Below are 19,829 nucleotides of genomic sequence, written 5' to 3' on the forward strand. Positions count from 1 at the left end.
TGGTTACTGAAGTGGAGTCATTATATCTTGATGAGTGTAAAATGTTTCTTCTTTTGTTGCCACTCAGGGAAAATGTACATCTGTTTACATCTGCTTGCTTGCTTGCATTGACTTTAAATGCAACCAGCTGTAACACTAAGTGTAACACATCCAGTTTTAAGTGCAGTGTTAAATGCTAACTCTACTATGTTTAACACAGGTAACAATAGCAACCTAATGAGCCAACATGGCATTAATTACTTCCACATTCATGTAGCCTAAGTCTGTACGATAATGGATTGTAATGTATTTTGGATGAATAATGCAGGAGAGGTGTCCGATCGTTTCCTTGAGAGCGCTGCTGCTCTTGTTGTACACTGGCTGGTTGCTTTTTTAAAAGTCGCACCAGAGACAGCAACAGAAGTTTCAGACATTCATTTTTATTATTTATGCCAAAAGGAAAAAATTGACTTAAAATGAACTTAATCACAAAATATCACCCTTTCATTCAGAAAACCATGTCATGGAAACAATACACTGAATATGATATATAATAAGAACCTCCATCATCTGTTATGTATACCTGCTCATCCTGTGCAGGGACACATGAAGCAGGTGTCCATCCTCACATCTATGTGTAGATGAGAGGCTCCAGTTCAATGATCTGCTTTTCTTTAGACTGTGGGAGGAAACCGAAGCAGTCACAGGAAACTCGTACAGAAACAAGGAGAACACGCAGACTTTGCATAAAGCTGGTGGAACCTAACCAAGGACCCTGCTACTGTGTGGTAAAGGTATCAACCACTCAGCCACTGCACCAACCTCTACAACAACCTATGGATTATAAATTAAATTGAAAAACATACCTGCCTGACATATAATCTCTCCTCTAATACTCTGCTTCTTAATGGATAAGGAAAGCCCTGGAATGATCTTTTTCTTGCTGTCAAAAAAGTCACATGACAAGACCAATACCTACAATCAGATTATCCTTCCAGCATGTATTGTCTGTGTGGCCACAGCCAGGTATCCATGCAGAACGTCATTGTCTCCATTTACACTTGCATGAAACATCCCTGTAATGCAATAAATAGGGCTCCCGCAGGTTCAAGAGGCATGTGACGATGCGGTTATGACGACCTGCACTGGAGCACGTGAGCTGGCACAAAAGGCGTTTGAAGGATCACAGCACAATCTCATGTCTCTGGGAGATTCTGCTACTTTTATTTGAACAGACGATGCTATGGTGTTTACATGGATCTGGCCTCCATTCTTTATTGTTTAAAAAGCCATATAATCACATTTGTCATGGTCAGAGACCTATACTCGACTCTCAAACACACTGATCTGAGACACATTTACCCTGAAAATCATAATATGGCGACCAGATAACCTTTTGGCAAGAAAAGACACAGTTTGAGAAGAAGTCTTTTAGCTTCATTCAGTCATCAGAGCTCGTGCCAGTGTGGACTCTCTGGCAAAGCAGGAGGTGCAGCTCAGCATTATAATGTTCCAGCTGCAATCAACACAGTGTAGCTATGCGGATAAACTTGTTTTCCAAACTACATTTTGTCCACTTCCAACTTGCTGCAGCTTATAGCTCATATTTGAATTCAGTCATTGAGGTTAAAAAGACAATTTTCAGTATCATCAAATGACTAAATTTCCATTTTACATCATGTCAACCATAACTCTCATATATCCCTCTGATAGTTTGCATTCTGGTCCAATGAAACTAGAGAACTATGTTGCGTCTCCCCTCTTCTCTCCATTAATAAAGCCATGGCCGATATGAAGAGAGGCTGACAGAGATAAATGGAGAGAGAGAAGAAAGAGAGAGAGAGTGAGGGAAGGAAAAGAGAGCTCCAGAGCAGCACACTCGGGGATGGAAGAAGCCTCCATGGTTTCTTATTTTCACACACACACATACACACACACACACAGAGTTCTATTTTCTGTGGCACACAGGGGACTGAAAAAGAAGAGTCTCCAGAGGACAAACAGGTTAACCTGTCGTTTTAAAGTGTCTACACACACATCCACAAACACACACACACACACACACACACACACACACCACACAGTAGGTTGGCACAACTCTGAATGTCTTCATAGAGAAATACGATCAGCAGGCACAGTGTACAGATTTTTGCGGTGTCCTTCCTCCTGCAGGTCTAAACTAAATCACACTACTTGGAAAATGTTATCCCACTATATCAAAAAGATTGAAGAAGTACATCAGAGCTCTGAATAATCACATGCAACAGCATTTATAAAGTTGAATTTGTGGCTTGACACTCTGAATAAATGACTGTACTGACATTGGCATTTAACGTGCTGTGACTGTGTGGTGCCTGTTCGCTTTAATTGCCCCACTGTTGATTTGAAGCCATTCAAACTGGTTGCGACATGTATAATCCCCACTGATTTAAATTTAGGTGTAGCTGTCATTGATCTGAGCTGTGCGTTGACGCCTCGCTCTGAAACAGTCTGACTTAAAGTACTGTGAGGTCTGCACAGTAAACTGAGCCAAGCTCTGCCCTGGTGACAGTGTTCATTTCTACCTAGAAACTTTACTACAGTAACAGATGTAATGATTTGTGACACAATCAAAACTAGAATTACCAGAGTCATATGAAATTATGTAACGGGTAAAAAGGGGTTTTGTGAGCTCACACTGACCTTGACCTTTATCCTTTGACTTCCAAAATCTAATCAGTTCATCCTTGAATCCAAGTGAATGTTTCTGCCAAATTTTTCAAAGTTCTGTCAAGGCGTTACTGAGATATTGTGTCCACGAGAATGGGATGGACATCCTGAAAACAATACCCCTCCGGCAAAGGTAAATAAATTATGAAACCAATGCAATATGCTAAATCTCATAATAAACTATTGTAAACTATTGTACCACAACACTGAACACAGAAAATAGTGCAACCAGTTGAACAAGCAGCATTTAAAAGTCCCTAGACCAGAGACTCAGGTCACATGACTTGGACTGAGTCAGACTTGAGTCATGAATCCAGTCCACTTCACCTGGACTCAAGAATTTTGACTTGGAATGACTCAATATTCTCCCAAACCCAAAGGGATAAAATCTTGCTGTAAAAGGAGAGATCTCTAGGTGCCCCAGAGGCCGAGGGGTTTAAGCCTCCCACCTCCCACCGTGAACGTTCAAGTCAGGCTGGGGACCTTTGTTGCTTGTCATTCCTCATCTCTCTCCCCCTCACTTCCTGTCATCTCTCTACAGTCAAATCTCCAACAAAAGCATAAAAATGCCCCTGAACAGTACTTTTAAAAAGTGACGAAAGCATTGAATCTTTTCCCAAACAACAGATAAAATCCATCTGACAGCAGCCACATTTTGCATGAGCTGAAGGAAAAGGAGCATTTGGATGTGCAAACCAGCAGAAACACAAATAATCACTTGTTTAAGACTTGAAACACAAAGTGGGTCTCAAGACTTCATAGCCAAGACTAGAGGCTTACTTATTGATGAGAGCTCAGACACATAACTTAAAAACACCAGACTGAAACATCCAACACAGAGGTGGGCAACCATGAGCCACAGAGAGACAACAGTCACTGAACCTCCGCCGGAAGGAGAGGTTCAGAAAAGTAGTTGAAGTTGGTTCTTGCATGGCACATGACCAAAACAGACTATACTAACCATGTGACAGAAACTTAAGCAGGTTCAAACTCTTCACAAATGTAGGCCATCAGGTGGCTGCGCATGTTTTGCCCATTTTACAACAATTTCCCCTCAAACATTTTCCAAAGCACGCCATGAGTTTCTGTTGGTTTCCTACCTCCCAGGCTGTCTGTAGTGTGGAGATCCACCTGCAGACAAAACTTGCTTGAGATAACTGATCCATAAAAGTGAAGGTCTTGTGTCTAAATTAAATTATGTTTGCATGACAATGCAGTCAGCAGGGACTGGTGTGAAAATGCTTCCTGTTGGTGCATTCAGGGACACTCTGAGCATATGAGCTTTCACAATTTATGGTAGATGATAAAAATGGGTGCATAACCAGCAACCATGGTACAGAATGTGTGAATATAAACCTTCAAAAAAACGAAGGCGTTTCTTCAAAATATCTTCAATAGTAGTTAAAATAAATTTCACTTAGATTCATTGTCAAACCTCTGTATTGTGTTTCTATAGGCTTCTAAAGCATGCTCTAATCTCTACAGTATACATATGCCTAGTATTTACAATAAAGCTTCATGTATTCTGTCTTTTCATCTCAAACATCACATATTCATGTGTTGTGGGTTTTCTGTTTTAAATAGGGCTGAACAATTAATTGTTATTTCAAAGTCACATCATGGCCAAGAGAAATACCCCTATCGCACTTTGTGAAATGTGTCACAACAGACCGTAAATGAAGCACAGCAGTCCTACAGAGATTCCCTGCCCCAAACCATATTCTCAGATGTAAGAGAACATGCTTGTTTGGTACAGACAGCAGCAAAAATCACATCATCATTATTTTTATTTTTTCAGTGAAAATGAAATGCAAAAATTACCATTCACACTAAAAAGTGACACATATATCTGTAAAAAAAAATCACTAGATGATTTGTCTGCATAGTGTTTAGCCTTAGTTTTAAATAATGAATCCTGTAAATACAGTTTAAATGTTTTCATCTTCTAAACACTATCATTTTTTTCAATAAAAAAATGACATTATGATTTTCCCAACTTCCATGGTTCAAGGTCCATCTTAACTGAACTGAATTCCTGGAGATCTACATAAACATGTATTTTTATTTTCAGATGTCAGAGCATCCTTGACTGTACCATTTACTCGCAACTGCATTACAATATCACAATAACAAGTTTCAAGTGTTTGCAAGTTGAATACGATGCCTGAAAGGTGAGAAATTCCATGAATGTAAAAATCTTGAGTGAAAGCTCTGTAGTGTGCTGATGTGTGTTACCTATAACACACACATCATGAGCTTAATACAAGCCTAATCACTTAAAAAAAAAAAAAAAAAAGAAATTGTGTAACAAAGTGGAATCAGCACATAAACATGTTGAATCAGTTTTGCAGGACGCTGATCTTTGCCATATTATGGCTGCTGTTTTAGCAGGCTGGGGCTGCACTGTTGCTGCTGTGTACACTATTGCTCTATTTGATCAGAATCCATAGGGATTGGCCTGTCAGACCATGTTAAGTCAACTAAGGATAGGCTACACACACTGGTAGACGTGCTGAAGGGTGAACTGGAGAGTCACAGTGAGGAGGAAGAGGAGGAGGAAGAGGAGGGGTGAGGGGCTAAAAAGGAAGAAGAAAAGAAATAGAGACATGCGGCGATAAAAGAGAAAAAGATGCCAACAGTTTATTGTGGCACTTCTTATTCTATATGGTTTAATATGTTAGTCCACTTACACACACTTTAGCAAATACATCACTGAGATTCAGAGAGAGAGAAAGACGGTGGCAGTACGGAGTAAAAAGGGAGCAGAGGAGGGGTAAGGCAAGGCAAATTTGTTTGTATAGCACATTATAATACTCAGAGGTCAGTGTGCTTAAGGCTAAATGTCAGAACATTATTGAGTGAGAAGAAAGATAAAGGCAGAGAGAGAAAGACTGAGGAACTGTGGTACCCTATGTAACTTACATGTACCATAAAGATAAAAGATTAAATGGTAAAAAAAAAAAAAAAAGTGTACATATGAAGCCGAGTGTAGATTTGAGGACAATATGAAGCTCCTAAAATGTGATATAATTGCCTTTGAAATGAGCATTGATTCATCTGGTCTTTACAGTGATGATTAATCTTTCCTTATCTCATATGTGTGTAAAGTCTTTTTGACTGACTGCTGCAAATGCAAAGCTGGATGTTGATTATCTTTAAGCACAGAGGAGCATTGTCAAAATAAGAAACTTAAAAAGAAATTCTGATCTGACTCAGTTTCAGTTGGTGGCTCATTTCGGTCTGTTATGGTAGATTAAATTGTCCGTCAATACAATGCAATTTAACAGCACCACAAGCCTCAAAAATCACAGCTGAATCAATCACTTTTCTGAAACAGAGTCAACCTATGTAGGGTTTATTGAAGGGTTGTGGTATTGTCTTGGATTTGATGTAGTTAGGTGTCCCTAATAAAGAGATTAGTGTGTGTGTGCAGATCATAGACTGTATATAAAGATTGATGTTGCCTTTGTGACGTCACCCACAGGTTTCTGAAGAGCGGTTTTGAAGCTCAGTGTGAGCTGCTCCGTCGTTGCCATCTTGTCAGTGCCTGACTCCACCGAACAGGACAAAATGGGTAAAGAGGTGAGGTGTGTGTGAAGCCGAGACTCCGGTGCATGCCTGTTTGGGGCAAGCATACGCTAACCCATCTGTCATTCAAAGTGACATGCCCCCCATTATACATACCTTTAAGCCTTAATTAAATTCAAATGGAGTTTACCTATCCCCTATACAGTTGTCATGAATTAGGTATAGAGATCAAAACAATTTTTTGCACCAGGCTGTAAACATGTTTATTTGTGCTGTGAAGTTGATCATTCTAACATGGGAGTCTATGAGGACGAAACTGCTTTTGGAGCCAGCCTCAAGAGGTCCTTAGAGGAACTGCAGTTTGTGTCACTTCTGTGTTGGCTTCATTTTTCAGCCTTGGAGGTTGCCGCTTGGTGCAGATGCAACAAGTCCTAAATGGCAGAATAGATAAATGGTCAGCGCTTTACAAAATGCCCCAATTTTAATGTTTTGTTGAACTGGATTAAGACAGTGGGAGGATTAAGACACTGGGAGGATTAAGGGTAGGACCAGCTGTGTTTTTGTCAATTCTGGCAGCTAAAACTGTTTGTGGAGAGATCATGCTCGTGGTTTAAGAGGACCAAAGTGACTGTTTGTAGGAGAAACTACTACACATCAGGCATTTTATTCATTCTCAAGAGTTAGCATGAATTCTGTTATAAGCACATCAAGCTAATTCCTGCTTTTCCAATGAAATCACATTTAGTAGATTATGTTAAAATGTTTAAACAAGACCAAAATAGTCCACAGTCACACTTGCAGCTCTGTGAGGCACTTAGGCACAGCGGGGCTTTGAGCTAAATGCTAATGTCAGCAAGTTAACACAATCACAGTGACAGTGCTAACGTGGATGTTAATCAGAGTTAGTTCAGTGTGTTAGCATGCTAACAGCAGCACAGCTGAGGTGGAGTTTTGATGTGATAGTGGTGCTAAGTGAAAAGTGAATGGGTCACTAACGTTATTACACTTCATCCCAAGGGGAACATGAATGTATAAAATTTCATGGCAGTGCATCCGATACTACAGTCTGGACCAAAGTGCGGGTTGACCCACTGATCAATAGACAGACCAACATTCACAGAGTCAAACCAGTAACATGCTGAAAATGAGCCTTGTTTTTTCTGACAGACACCATTTTTACACCTGTAAGTTAAAAGCAGGCTGTTTGATCAGATGACCTCTGACCTTTCTGCTACAGACAGTCTCACATCCAGTAAAAGCATGGACAGTATTCTGTTCACTTAACAAACATTTAGGGTGATTTCTTGGATTGATATAATGTATGTCTTTTTATATCATTGTCCTGTGTGTGTGTGTGTGTGTGTGTGTGTGTGTGTGTGTGTGTGTGTGTGTGTGGCCATGCTCTGTTGACTCCAGATTAGCTGAGATGTGCTGTGTTCCTTACAGTCATAGGACTGGCCCTGCTCCCATCACTACTGATGTGTATTTCTGTTTGATGGGGGCAGAATTCCCCGTGAATGCCCCACCCCTGCACTCCCACTAACACCATCCACAGTACGTGTTTGTGAGTAACACACACACAGTCAGCAAACATTGCATCAATTATTATAATTGATAAATTAATGAAATATGATGCAACATCTCTGTTTAACCCCAGAGGACCTCTTCACAGAAGAGAGACATTACAAAATTAATGAAGTAAGAGTGTGTGCAACACACACACACACACACACACACACACACACACACACACACACACACACACAAACACACACATGCACACACCACACACACACTTTCTATTTCTGCTGTAACCCTATTTAACCATATTCCATTTATACCATAGGGGAATGATGTATAAATGATAAATGTATAAAGACAATCTTATTGTCCCAGTTCTTTCGAGTAAATGTCTTAAAGCTACAGGAGTTTCTTGGAATCCACCAATTTTTTTTTTTTTTTTACCTGGGTAGCGATTTAAATATTGTAAAATAAGCCTGCTGCTTGCTATGGTTTTGTACTATTAAGGTTTAGCTTTAATTCTTGTACACAGAAAAAGTAACACAGTGACCACAGAATCTCTGTAGCATTGGGTGCTCACTGTGAAAGCCGACCACTTGTTCGGACACAGAGGTCTAAATGCAGGTGTCTGCTGGAAGAAATACAACTGGAAAAAGCCATCAGTGTGATAAAATACTTTAGTGCTGTTGCCAAGGTTTCCTCAACTTTTCTTATCCAGAATGCAAAAGACAAATGTAGTCTCACTCTGGGATCCAGTCTCATTAAAGCATATTGCCTCTTTTGTCAAGTGAGGACATGCCAGGCAGAGGTCTGCGACCACAATGTCTAACACAAGGACAGTTAATAGCTGCAGTCCAGACGCTGTGACTGGCAAAATGACTGATGCTGCGAGGGACACCGGTGTCTACTTTCATGGATGCTGTGTGAAACACTAAACTTTGTAGCTGTGGACCACAATATGGCTCTTCTGCTCTTTGGGACTCTGTGTTAATACTGCAGCTGAAAGCCTGACAGTGTGCTGCCCATCGGAGACATCGAACAAATAACCAGACCTACATCATGACATTTTAAATCTTAATTAATCTAAGTCAGAGCTCACACAAACAGTTGGAGGCCGCCACGTGGAGCGCAGCAGCCTTCAACTGGACGGTCTTGATTCAAACCCTCGTGTCAGCAGGCCTCCACCCTGCTGACTATGAGCAAGACACTGAATCACCAAATCCTTATTAGCTGCAGGGCTCCAATCTGAACTGAGGCTGACCTCCACAGAGATGTGAGCTGACCCAAAGGCACCGTAACAGTTCTATAACAACATGCATTACTAATATTTGTTGTAATAGTAGCTGTGGCAGGCAATAGCAGTGTGTTGCAGTGCTTGTGGTCTGGCCAAAACATCCCTTTCTGAAAGCTTTTCTATGACAACACACAATATTCAAGCACTTTTCTCAAGCAACATTGGCAAGACTTAATATTGTACACAACATGTTGTAATCATACTTTCTGCAACACCAAAATGTACAACTGTCCTCAAAGTGTGCCACAGGTCATGATGTCAGTGCTCACAGTGGAAAGTAAGAAGAAGCTGCACGTCATTTATATCATAGCACAGTCTCAATCAAGATTACAGCCAGAAAATGTAAAGCATTTCTACAGTAACATTAAAATAAGTTCAACACAGTTTCTAATGGACCACTTGAAAGCAGCCATGTGGGAAATCAGATCACAGAGCTGCTTTATCTGCAAGACAGTCAACGGTAATTGTAAGAAATCCATCCTGTGGTTGTTGATCATTCAGGCAGTGAACCAAGCATCCCCCATTAAACTGAAGGTCAAGCCACATCCGATCTGGCAGAAATTCAGCTCAATTCTAAAATTAGTTGAGACCAACCAATTCTGGATCAAAGCCGGTCATAAGGTGCCGGTGCACTCTGCCAGAACTGTTGTCAGATGGTTGGATAGCTTCAGACACTCCCTCCCCCACCACTTTTCTATCTGATTGGGGGCGTCTGTGTCCCACCATTTCTTAAACTTTCCAAAACTGACAATTGGACATTCACTCCTACTTCATGCTGTGATTGGCCCGGTGGGAAAGTATGCTCAGTTTATGCCACTTTTTATGTGAACAACTGAGTGCAACACTATGAACGTCTTCCAGGAGAGACTGTCTGAAAACGTGCACTGTTATTGTTCCATTAGCACTTTTCAGAGTGGCCTTTTGACAACACGTTGTACGACCTAGTTGTTTTAAAGTATAACCAGGCCCTTAATATTGTGGTGACTGCTAAGCTAAAGAAACAAAGTCTAAATACCCAGTTGTAGCATCCTCTAAAGGCAGGGACATCGAATCAGTTCATCAACAGTGTTGGACAGTAACACATTCCTCAGTAACTTGTCAGAGGAATGTGATTATTTCTCAGTGCTGCTAAGGACAACACAGTTTTTTGTTTTTTTTTAATCAATATGCCCTGCTGTGAAACACTAAGGACAAACTTAACTTAAAACTAGATTAGACTTGACTTGTATCCACTTCTATCCAGTCTCTTGTGCTGTTTCTCAGATACGCAATATGCAATTAACCGCCAGGCTGAATGCATTTCTGCCTCTTGCCAAAATGCCATTGAGCAAGTTCCTATTTCATATGACACAAAAATAAAGACTCTTTGATCATTTCAGAATGCATGACATTAAATTATCCTGGAGTTTCACAGAAGTGTAAGAATTCCTACATTGTGTGGCATCACTTTGATCAAAATTGCTCTTTGAAATTTTCCAATACACAAGTCATAATAGTATCACACATGCCAGGCAGCATACGACTGATCAGAGGTTTCTATGTAAAACAGAGGACATATAATCAGAGCCTCAGAGAACCACTGACATCCAAAGAAACTACAATTACAGAAGTGGAGAGAAAAACAGCCAGCTTTCCATTGCTACCCACTTGTTTTTGTGTTTTAGACTTCATTTCAATAGATTTTAGTTATGGATATAAAACAGTCATTGGTATAAATATCAGCTGTCAATTCCAAACAAAGTTTACAATAAAAAGATGTGAGTGCTGACATTTAAAGTTTATTCTGAACTTCGCAAAAAAACATCTCAAAACAATGTCCATTTTAGCTGTTCTGGAGCTTTGGATCAAATCACATGATCTTCATCAGCACATATATACAGTTGTCATGAAACTGTAGATGTTTAAATTTCCAAGCCAATGTGAAAGAAAAGTCCTTAAAGTGCTCAGACATTAGGGCTGGGCTGTATGGGCTGAAATTGATATCACAGTATAATTTGAAGCACAGATGGTGATGGTATATATATTATACTATATTTCTTTTTTTAAAAAAAGCACCTGGAGAGGAGCGTCCAAGTTTAAAGATCCTTTACTCGCATAAAAGACCTGAGTTTGTCTCTGCGGAGTAAAAGACTGACTAAAGCAAGGAAATACACTCAGACATATAGTAATAAATCTCCCCCTCATGTCTCCTCTCAGACTCTTCAGCCTTGGTTCTACATGTTTAACATACACAAGATGTTTTGCATCACTAGACAGATCTCTCATGTAGTCCCAGTGCTGGATGCAAGGACACTCAGGGCCTGTGTCTCCACCAGGAAGATAGAGTGGGACACACATTTCTTTCATGAAGAGAATAAGCACATTCAGTCTTGATGAACTAAGTCAAGTATATGAATATAATACAAAATTATCTGGAATAAAATCAACAAACAGGTTTCCACCACAAAATGTTTCTAAAGGGGTAAAGCACCATGACTGTGTTCTTAACTGTATAAGAATATATTTCACATCGTACAGAGATATTTCAAAAACGATGAAAATTTTAATTTTATTATCACCCCTTACAACCCCTGTCATCTGACATAATTTGCTGATTATTATTTTCTGCTCATTGTCTGAACCATTTCCATATGATGAAAGTTGCCTCTGTGTTTTTATACCAACTCCTCCTCCTCTTCGTTGCATGCAGCACTTTTTGTCCAGACGACTCGCTGATGCAGGCTGATGACGATGTTAGCCTGTGATAAATCATCTTCTTCTTTCCTTTAGACTAGGCATGGTTTTGCGCATTGCTGCCTCCCACTGGTGTAGTTACGTCATTGCCACTTGAGGTCTGTGACGGCTCCACCGCCGCACGGTATAGTCAAAATCCATAAGACATAATTCATACCGATGTTCTTTCTACTACATTTTTATCATCCGCTTCTATCAGAAATAGTAGGAATTTGAACATCCATTGCAAGTGGGCAAACTCCATATGCTGATGAAGATAATGTGATTTGAGCAAAAGCTCCAGAACAGCTATACTAACGTAAATAAACCTTGGAATAAGATTGTTCTTTCAACTAAACTTGGGATGTTTTGAGGTTTCAACCAAAGCTGCACAATGGTGGCTCCAAAGAGTAGCGAGCTGTACACAGTTTGCCACCTGTTTACCAAGCATGTACTGGAGATACAGTATGTAATATTTCATGTGAAAAGGCACAGGAGAGGTAAACACCAGTGAGCAACAGTAATGCTTCCTCGCTGCTGTTCAGAAAAACCAATGAAACTAGGTGCTTAAGTTTTAAATCCTCAGTTCTTCTTCCTGAAGAGATTTCCCCTAAGTGAACATAAACTGGACCAGAGAAAGAATAATTGGTGCAAACAGGCTGAATCTACAATATTTCAAATCTACAGTAATGCAGCTTATTGCTCTTCAATAGCATCCTGCCTCTATCTCTCTCTCCCTCTTTCTCACTGCTCATCCTGCTGTCGTCTTGGCCGGTGTTCCTCCTCTCGTATATTTCCAGTGCTTCTTCGCGCCTCGTCATCCCTTCCACGATTTATGGATCTCTCCCTCCTCTCTCCTGTCCTCGTGTCTCTAAATCTATCCTCCCCTCTCAATTTACTATATCTCCTCTCCTCTTCCTCTACCACACTACCTCCTCATCCTCCTTTTTTTGTACTTATTAATTCCTTGTTCCATGCTTCCTACATCCCCCAATCTCCACTTGTTTTCTTTCCATTTATCATCCTGTTCACTTCAGCTAAATTCAAGATAACTCATATTCATTTTTAAAATCAACATCAGTGAGCTGATTGTAACTTTACTGCCTCTGTACAGATGTAGAAATGATCACATGAACAGGGGGTTAAAAACATGTGAAGAAAATTCGAATACTTTTTAAATTTGGTTCACTTCATTTCAGGAACTCGGTGGGGATTCAATATATCACAGGAGCACCAGGTGACAAAATGAATTAGTTTTAAAATGGAGCAATTATAATGGAGAAAACAGCAGTAACCCCCTTTGTTCTTTTCTGCTCCTTTCCCTACTCGCCTACGTTTTGTCTCTCCACCTTTTTATCTGCTCTTCTGTCATCTGTCATCTGCCCATCTCTGTGTCCTCTTCATCCCCAAGGTCTTCTTCAGTGATAGAAAATAACTAAGTGCATTTGCTCAAGTACTGTACCCATTCAACACACATTGGATAGGCCTGTATCAGTGCAGGGCGGCCAGTTCACTCAATGACACAGATTGTGTTATTTAATATACTGGTAATCTGTTAAGCTGTACTGTTAATCGTCTTCCGACTCCTCAAATTTATCATGCATCCCCTTGGGGGGTCCCAAATCTCCAGGCTGGAAGCCATTGCCCTGCAAAGTGTCTAGCTGGGGTTCTTTGTCATGTTTCAAATGTGATGTGTTGTCAGTTGTTCCAGCAAAAAGACATTTATCCTCCAGACTTCTCAGATGGTTTAATTTAACTAACTGTTCAAGGTCTAAAGAGGTCAAATTATCCAATAATTTACAAGAGAAAAGTACAAAACAATGAATACAAACGTGTGTGGCAGAATTTTGTATTTTTTTCTTTCCTTTCCTATTATCCCATCTATTTGTGCCCGAGTGAAAATAGTCACACGGTAGCTATTTGGCTATTTACACCTGTATGGAACACCTAATGGCTCCCTAAGCCACATGTTTTTTGTGCAATTTAGAGAGTGCCATACACCAGATGGCCAACTAAACATTTGCCACCATCATTCACTTATTAAACATGTTATAGTAGAAAGGCTTCAGGGGGTCATGTAAGATAGTAGAAAAAGCAAATCAACATAGGCAGGAGGGTGTGGTGGATAAAAACCTTTGAAAATAGCACTGTCGGCTACACACACCCGGGTGCAAATAGCATTGTTGGCTACACACACCTGGGAGCAAAAAGCAAGGCTGACTATAGACACCTGTGTGCACATAACAAGGTTAGCTACAGATAACCAGGTGCAAATAACTATGTTGGCTACAGACACCAGGGTGCAAATAGCATCTGCATTAATCATTTCACAACCACTCAGATATCTTTCATGCCCCTCTAGAAAGGGAGCCTAGTTTACCCTAGATTAGGAACCACTAAACTGAACTACCTAACTATATATAAAGTACTTGCTCAACCTTAGCCATGTACAGCTGTAAAATGCTAATTACACATGAATGCACCATTATCAATAATGTAACAATGATTAAGAATATATCAGCTACATGGGGACATTTTTACCTCTTTACTTATGTATATTTTGTGCTTTTGGTCATATAGGATCTTGAATGCAGGACTTTAACTTGGAATGGACTATTTTAACTAGAATGCACTCGTACTTCTACTGGAGTAAAGGAGCTCATTACTTCCACCACTTCCCCTCTCTTTCTCAACCTGCTCTCATCCTCTCTCATCCCTGCGGTAAACTACCCCCCGCTCCAGTAATAGATGACTAGTGTTGGTCAGTGTGACGGAGTCGTTCTGCTGCCAGTCCATCTACCTACTAGTCTGATCTATACGACATCGGCTTCACACTATAAATCACACACACACACACACACACACACACACACACACACACACACACACACACACCTGCAGTCTCAGATGGGAGCTTGGTCTCCCTCCACTCTGAGATTGATGCGCACCTTGTTGCTAAACGGCCGAGATAATTAAACCCCACGCATCCCTCCCTTGTGTGTGTAGGTGTGTATGAATGCCCTGCTGTTGCAGTGTGGCACACACACAGGCACACACACACATTTAGACGGCACACATCCACTTGTCTTCCTCCTCTCTCCTCGCACACACTGTTACACAATAAACACACATTCTGTCGGTGTCCCCTCTCACACAAACACACACACATAGAATCTCTCTTTCTCTGTACACACTCACAGAGAGAGAAAGAGAGAGAGAGGGGGAGGGAGAGAAAGCACCTGCTGGGCTATAAAGCACTCAGACAAACAGCGTCTGTGTTTGGGAAGACTTGAACAAATTGGAAAATTATACAGTGGAACCAGATCGGCACCCTTTCACCCAAAGGTGCATCACCCCAACTGGGTGAAGGGAATTCATGGAGCATATTCCCACTGGTTTTTATTTAACCACAGTGTGTCTTTTGGTTTGTACATATGCATACACATACATAACTTGCAGCATTTGTCCTATGTAACCTGATGTTTTAAGTGTAGATTTAAGGTTATATGAACAGAACTGAGCAGATCATTTTATGTAAAGGAATGAAGAGATTACTGCAGTCAGAGGGGACCCCTGCACCTGAGCTGCTGTTAATATTTCATAGTTGACAGTCAATCAAGCAACAACAAAGATGCAAAATGAAACGCCACACAGAGATGCAATAACTACACAGAGATGCACGATGAGATGTGAAACAGAGACACAAAATGACTACAAAGAGACACAAAACAACCACAGACACGCAAAACGACTTCAGAGAAACACAAGAAGACTCATAGGGGGATCGAGGTGGGAGGTGGGGTAGGGGGCATGCCTATGTCCAGGGGCCCATTATCTCATAATCCCTCCAGTAAACAGGGAGCAGGAGGGATTATAGGAGGCACAATAAACACACATTTAAACTCAACAAAAACATACTTTTCATATTTTAGGTGTTTATCCTAAAGCTCCTGCTCCATGACGCTCAGCATTTAGCGCACTTATGGCACATCACACACACACACACACACACACACACACACACACACACACACACACACACACACACACACACAGTGTGATGGATGGATAATGAGCAGCCTAATGGCCTTACAGTGAGGAAGGACCAACAGAGGAATTACAATCCAAAGTGTTAAAGATCTGTCAGTGTAAGTTCAGAATTCCGCTCTGTTTTTCTCGGCTTCCCTTTTATGCGCACACACACACACACACACACACACACACACACACACACACACACACACACACACACACACACACACACACACACACACACCACCTCTCTCTCTCTCTCTCTCTCTCTCTCTCTCTCTCTCTCTCTCACTCGCGCGTAAAAACACTCTCACCTAGAGCGGACCAGGCGCGCACACGCACGGCTCCTCTCCCTCTCTTTCACACAAACAGGCAGCGGAGTAAACTCATCACGCGTGTATGCGCACGCACGCGTAAAACCCGGCGCGTTCACGTCCCTCTTACCTGATGTTGGAGAAACTGATCCTGAATCCGAGCGGCGCTGGTGACGGAATCTTGACCAGGCGAAAATGTGAAAAACGCTGCTGGAATAATTCCACCTCTGGCTGTCCCCTCTGTCACAAACCTGAGCGGCGCAGCCAAATCTCTCCTCTCCAAACTGACGGGGCGGTAGACGGGGAAACACAGTGATGAAGGAGGTCGTTCCCTCTGCTCCTCTCTCCCAAATAAAAACCTGGAACCTGTAACAGGCAGCCTTTCTGGCTGCAAACACTATACAATCCCTTTCCCCTTCTCTCCCTCCTTCTCCAAGACGTTAGACGGCTAAAGTCTGCTCCAATTAACTGCAGTTACGCATCCTCTGCTTCGCTCCCTCTCTTTCTCTCTCCTCCGCCCTCTGTCTATCCCGCTCCTGTCTTTCAGGACGGGATGTAAGACAGAGACAAGTAGGTAGACCTCTGTGTTCGGTCTGTCTCTGTCCGGGCAGTGGTGTGGAAGAGGCGCTCTACTTTGCGCAGCCAAAAATAACTTCCAGTCTCCAAACTGGAATCCCGCGAAGCAGCTAGCGGTGTAATAATCACTATGTAATTCTTAAAATATACATAAAGTGGTGTTGTTGTCTCAACTAAGAGTTTATAGTCATTCTTCTAGCACTTAATGGCACTTTCTGCCCCTGTGGTATCCTGTAATATTCTTACAGCGGCTTTGATGTGGCGGCGGTGCTCAGCTGGTTCGCTTTTATGATAGAATCAACATTCAATATTCCAAAAGGGACTGAAATATTTGTTGGTACATATACGCTTTGTTTAATATTTACTGCAGGATGCTTCGTTTTATAGGTTGAGATGGAGGGAACCTCAGCCTGAATGGTGAGATAATCAATCGCTAGGGCTCCACTTTACAGGTTGGCGTCGTCAGTGTATTGATTAATCAATTAATCAATCCAGAGGTGGTGTTGGAGAGGAATCATCTTGTGCCAAAAGAGAGATGCTGCAGTGCAGGGGTCACTTTCCGTTTTAAATCCCACACAAGTCCAAGTTTGCCGGGTGATGATGTCCGACAGTCAATCAACCATTCAATAGATTGATCAATGAAAGCAATCAGTCCATATCCAGACGCCAGTCGATAATATGGAATGATAAGATGCAACGGCAGATCTGCTCTTTTGTCCTAATCCACCCGAAAAGACGTTTTGGGAAAGGAGAGACCACGCGTGTCCTCCATCCCTCTCCTGTGTTTCCTCCTGTCTTCTCTGTCCGTCTTTACTTTTCCCTCTCTCCAGAAACACGTCCCTCACAGGTCAGAGGGCTTTACCCTGCTCCTGGACTGTACTTCACTGCCAAAATCACAAAAGAAGTCCACTTAAAATGACTTTTGGAAATCCTTCTCGCAGCGCTGGAGCAGCGGGATGAGGGAAAGCGCGAAGCTTTGAGCCGCTTCTTCTGGTTTCTCCTCCAAACCGAGGGGAGGAGGAGGAGGAGGGGGCGAGGAGGAGGAGAGGAGAGGAGGGGAGCTGGATCCCCTCGCTCTCAGCTACAAATCTGAGAATGGACAGAGCGATGGAGGGACAAAGAGAAGGATATTTGGAGGAGAGATTCCGCTCCTGTGATTAAATCAGAAAAGAGAAACCCCACTTTTGGCTCGGTGGCCGAAATAACTGGAGAGAAGAGATGCGCTTCTTTTTTTTTCTACCCTTGTAGAAATAAAATACTTCTTCTCATTATTCGCTTCCCTCAGATACTTCACCACCTGCCCAGAGAAGGACTGATAAGAAACACAGAATCTGCCATTTCTTGCGGAGGCTTTTATCCAAAGTGCCTTAAGAGAGTCCACAAGAGAGCGCAGAGCACAGAGAGAGAGAGAGAGAGAGAGAGAGAGAGAGAGCAAAAAAAAAAAAGAATACAGAAATCTCCTTCCTCCGTGCGTGTTGATATTCAAACCCTCACGTACATTTCCAGATGCCAGATAGTTTCCTGTCCTAGTTAAAAGAGGAGCGGTCGTTTTGTTGGAGATAAGACTCCAGCAGAAATGAATGGGACAGCAGCTCACACTCCCCACGTGAAGGGCGCTGTTCCTTCAGCACCACGAGACATGCGCCCGCGCGCGCGCGCGCGCGCACACGCACGCACACACACACACACACACACACACACACTTACAGAAACAGGGAGATATGTTTAGATTATCTTCTTTTATTGTAGTTACACTTTTTATTGTAGTTAGACAGTTTTTATGTTGTGTGTGTGTGTGTATGTGTGTGTGAGTGAGTGAGAGAGAGAGAGAGAGAGAGAGAGAGAGAGTCTTGGACTTTAACATCAGTGATTTTTATTAACAGGAGCACAAAGGGAAAATTAGGAAGAGGTTAAGAGAAAGGAGTGAGGTTAAATTAGAAGAGGAAGAAGGAGAGAGGAGACTGGTAAGAGGGAGAGTGTGTATCATAGAGGGGGAGTAAAAATATGCAAGAGTTGCTGCTGGGGGTTTTTGGTGTTTCAGGATGGTGAAACGTGCCGCTTTGTTGCCCCCTTTTGGCGGTGGAGAGAAATGATCAGGGGGATGGGAGAGAAAAAGGAGGAAGGGAGTGAAGCCCAGGGAGGATGTTAGGACAGATGGAAAGAAGGAAGGAAAGATCATCGAGGAGGAAATCAATGTAGAAAGCTGTGACTAAAGATGCACAAAACACATTAGTCCTGTCTATCCTCTGAATATGATAGATAGATAGATAGATAGATAGATAGATAGATAGATAGATAGATAGATAGATAGATAGATAGATAGATAGATAGATAGATGCAGGCAAAAGTGGAAGAGCAGTCAGTGTGAAGTGGTGGTGGGGGGCAGAGGAGGACAGGATTTAGGATTGCATATATCAATTTTACCCAATTAGCAAGCAGAATACAATATTGACATCACATTGGTCCAATAATAATTTCAAAATTGAATCTTCAATTCCCTCTCACTGTACTGTATTCTATTGTGTGCTGAACTGGTGGTAAGGCCATAAATAGAGTCATAAAGGAGGGGCACTTTAGAAAGGAAATTATAATATGCAAATTGCAAACTACTTTTAAACATCACTGAACTGGAATTACTGCCTCATGGTTGTATGCCTCCGCTACTCAGACTAGTTTTAGATTACATCCCTGTTTATCCACAGTCATATAGAATATTAACCATTTTTGTGAAATTTTGTGAAGTCTTGAGTAATGGCTAAAAAGTGTGTCAGGTCACACTGACCTTGACCTTTGACCTTTGACCACCAATATATGTGCAAAATTTTAAGAAATTCCCTCAAGGTATCACAGAGATATTGCATTCACAAGGCCAAAACCACATTTTGTGAGGTCACCATTGACCTCTGGCCACCAAAGTCTAATCAGTAAAGTCTGAGTCTGAGTGAAAATTTATGCCAAATTTGAAGTTCTGTCAAGGCATTACTGAGATATTATGTATCTGGACCTTTGTGGATGTGGTAGAACAGGAGACTGGCAGAATGAATGTGCAGCTGACAAATCAGCAGAAATGTGATGCATCATGTCGACATGGAGCAGAATCTCAAAGGAAAGTTTCTAACATCTAGTGGAATCCATGACACAAAGACCTGAGGATGTTTTGGCAA

The 19,829-nt window shown here is 41.6% G+C and overlaps 1 protein-coding gene across 1 annotated transcript in view; it reads right to left on the reverse strand.

Annotated features, from left to right (window-relative positions):
• Positions 1–17,659, reverse strand: part of il1rapl2 (interleukin 1 receptor accessory protein-like 2) — a 412,851-nt gene extending 395,192 nt beyond the window's left edge. Inside the window, exon 1 of the mRNA XM_071457949.1 lies at positions 16,220–17,659. The gene's annotated coding sequence lies outside the window, so the exon portion shown is untranslated. The remainder of the gene's footprint in view (positions 1–16,219) is intronic.
• Between the last annotated feature and the right edge of the window lie 2,170 nt (positions 17,660–19,829).

Source organism: Trachinotus anak, unplaced genomic scaffold (genome assembly GCF_046630095.1).
Source record: "Trachinotus anak isolate AG129_WGS33_773 ecotype Australia unplaced genomic scaffold, CSIRO_AGI_Tana_v1 ptg000021l, whole genome shotgun sequence".
NCBI classification, from domain to species: domain Eukaryota; kingdom Metazoa; phylum Chordata; class Actinopteri; order Carangiformes; family Carangidae; genus Trachinotus; species Trachinotus anak.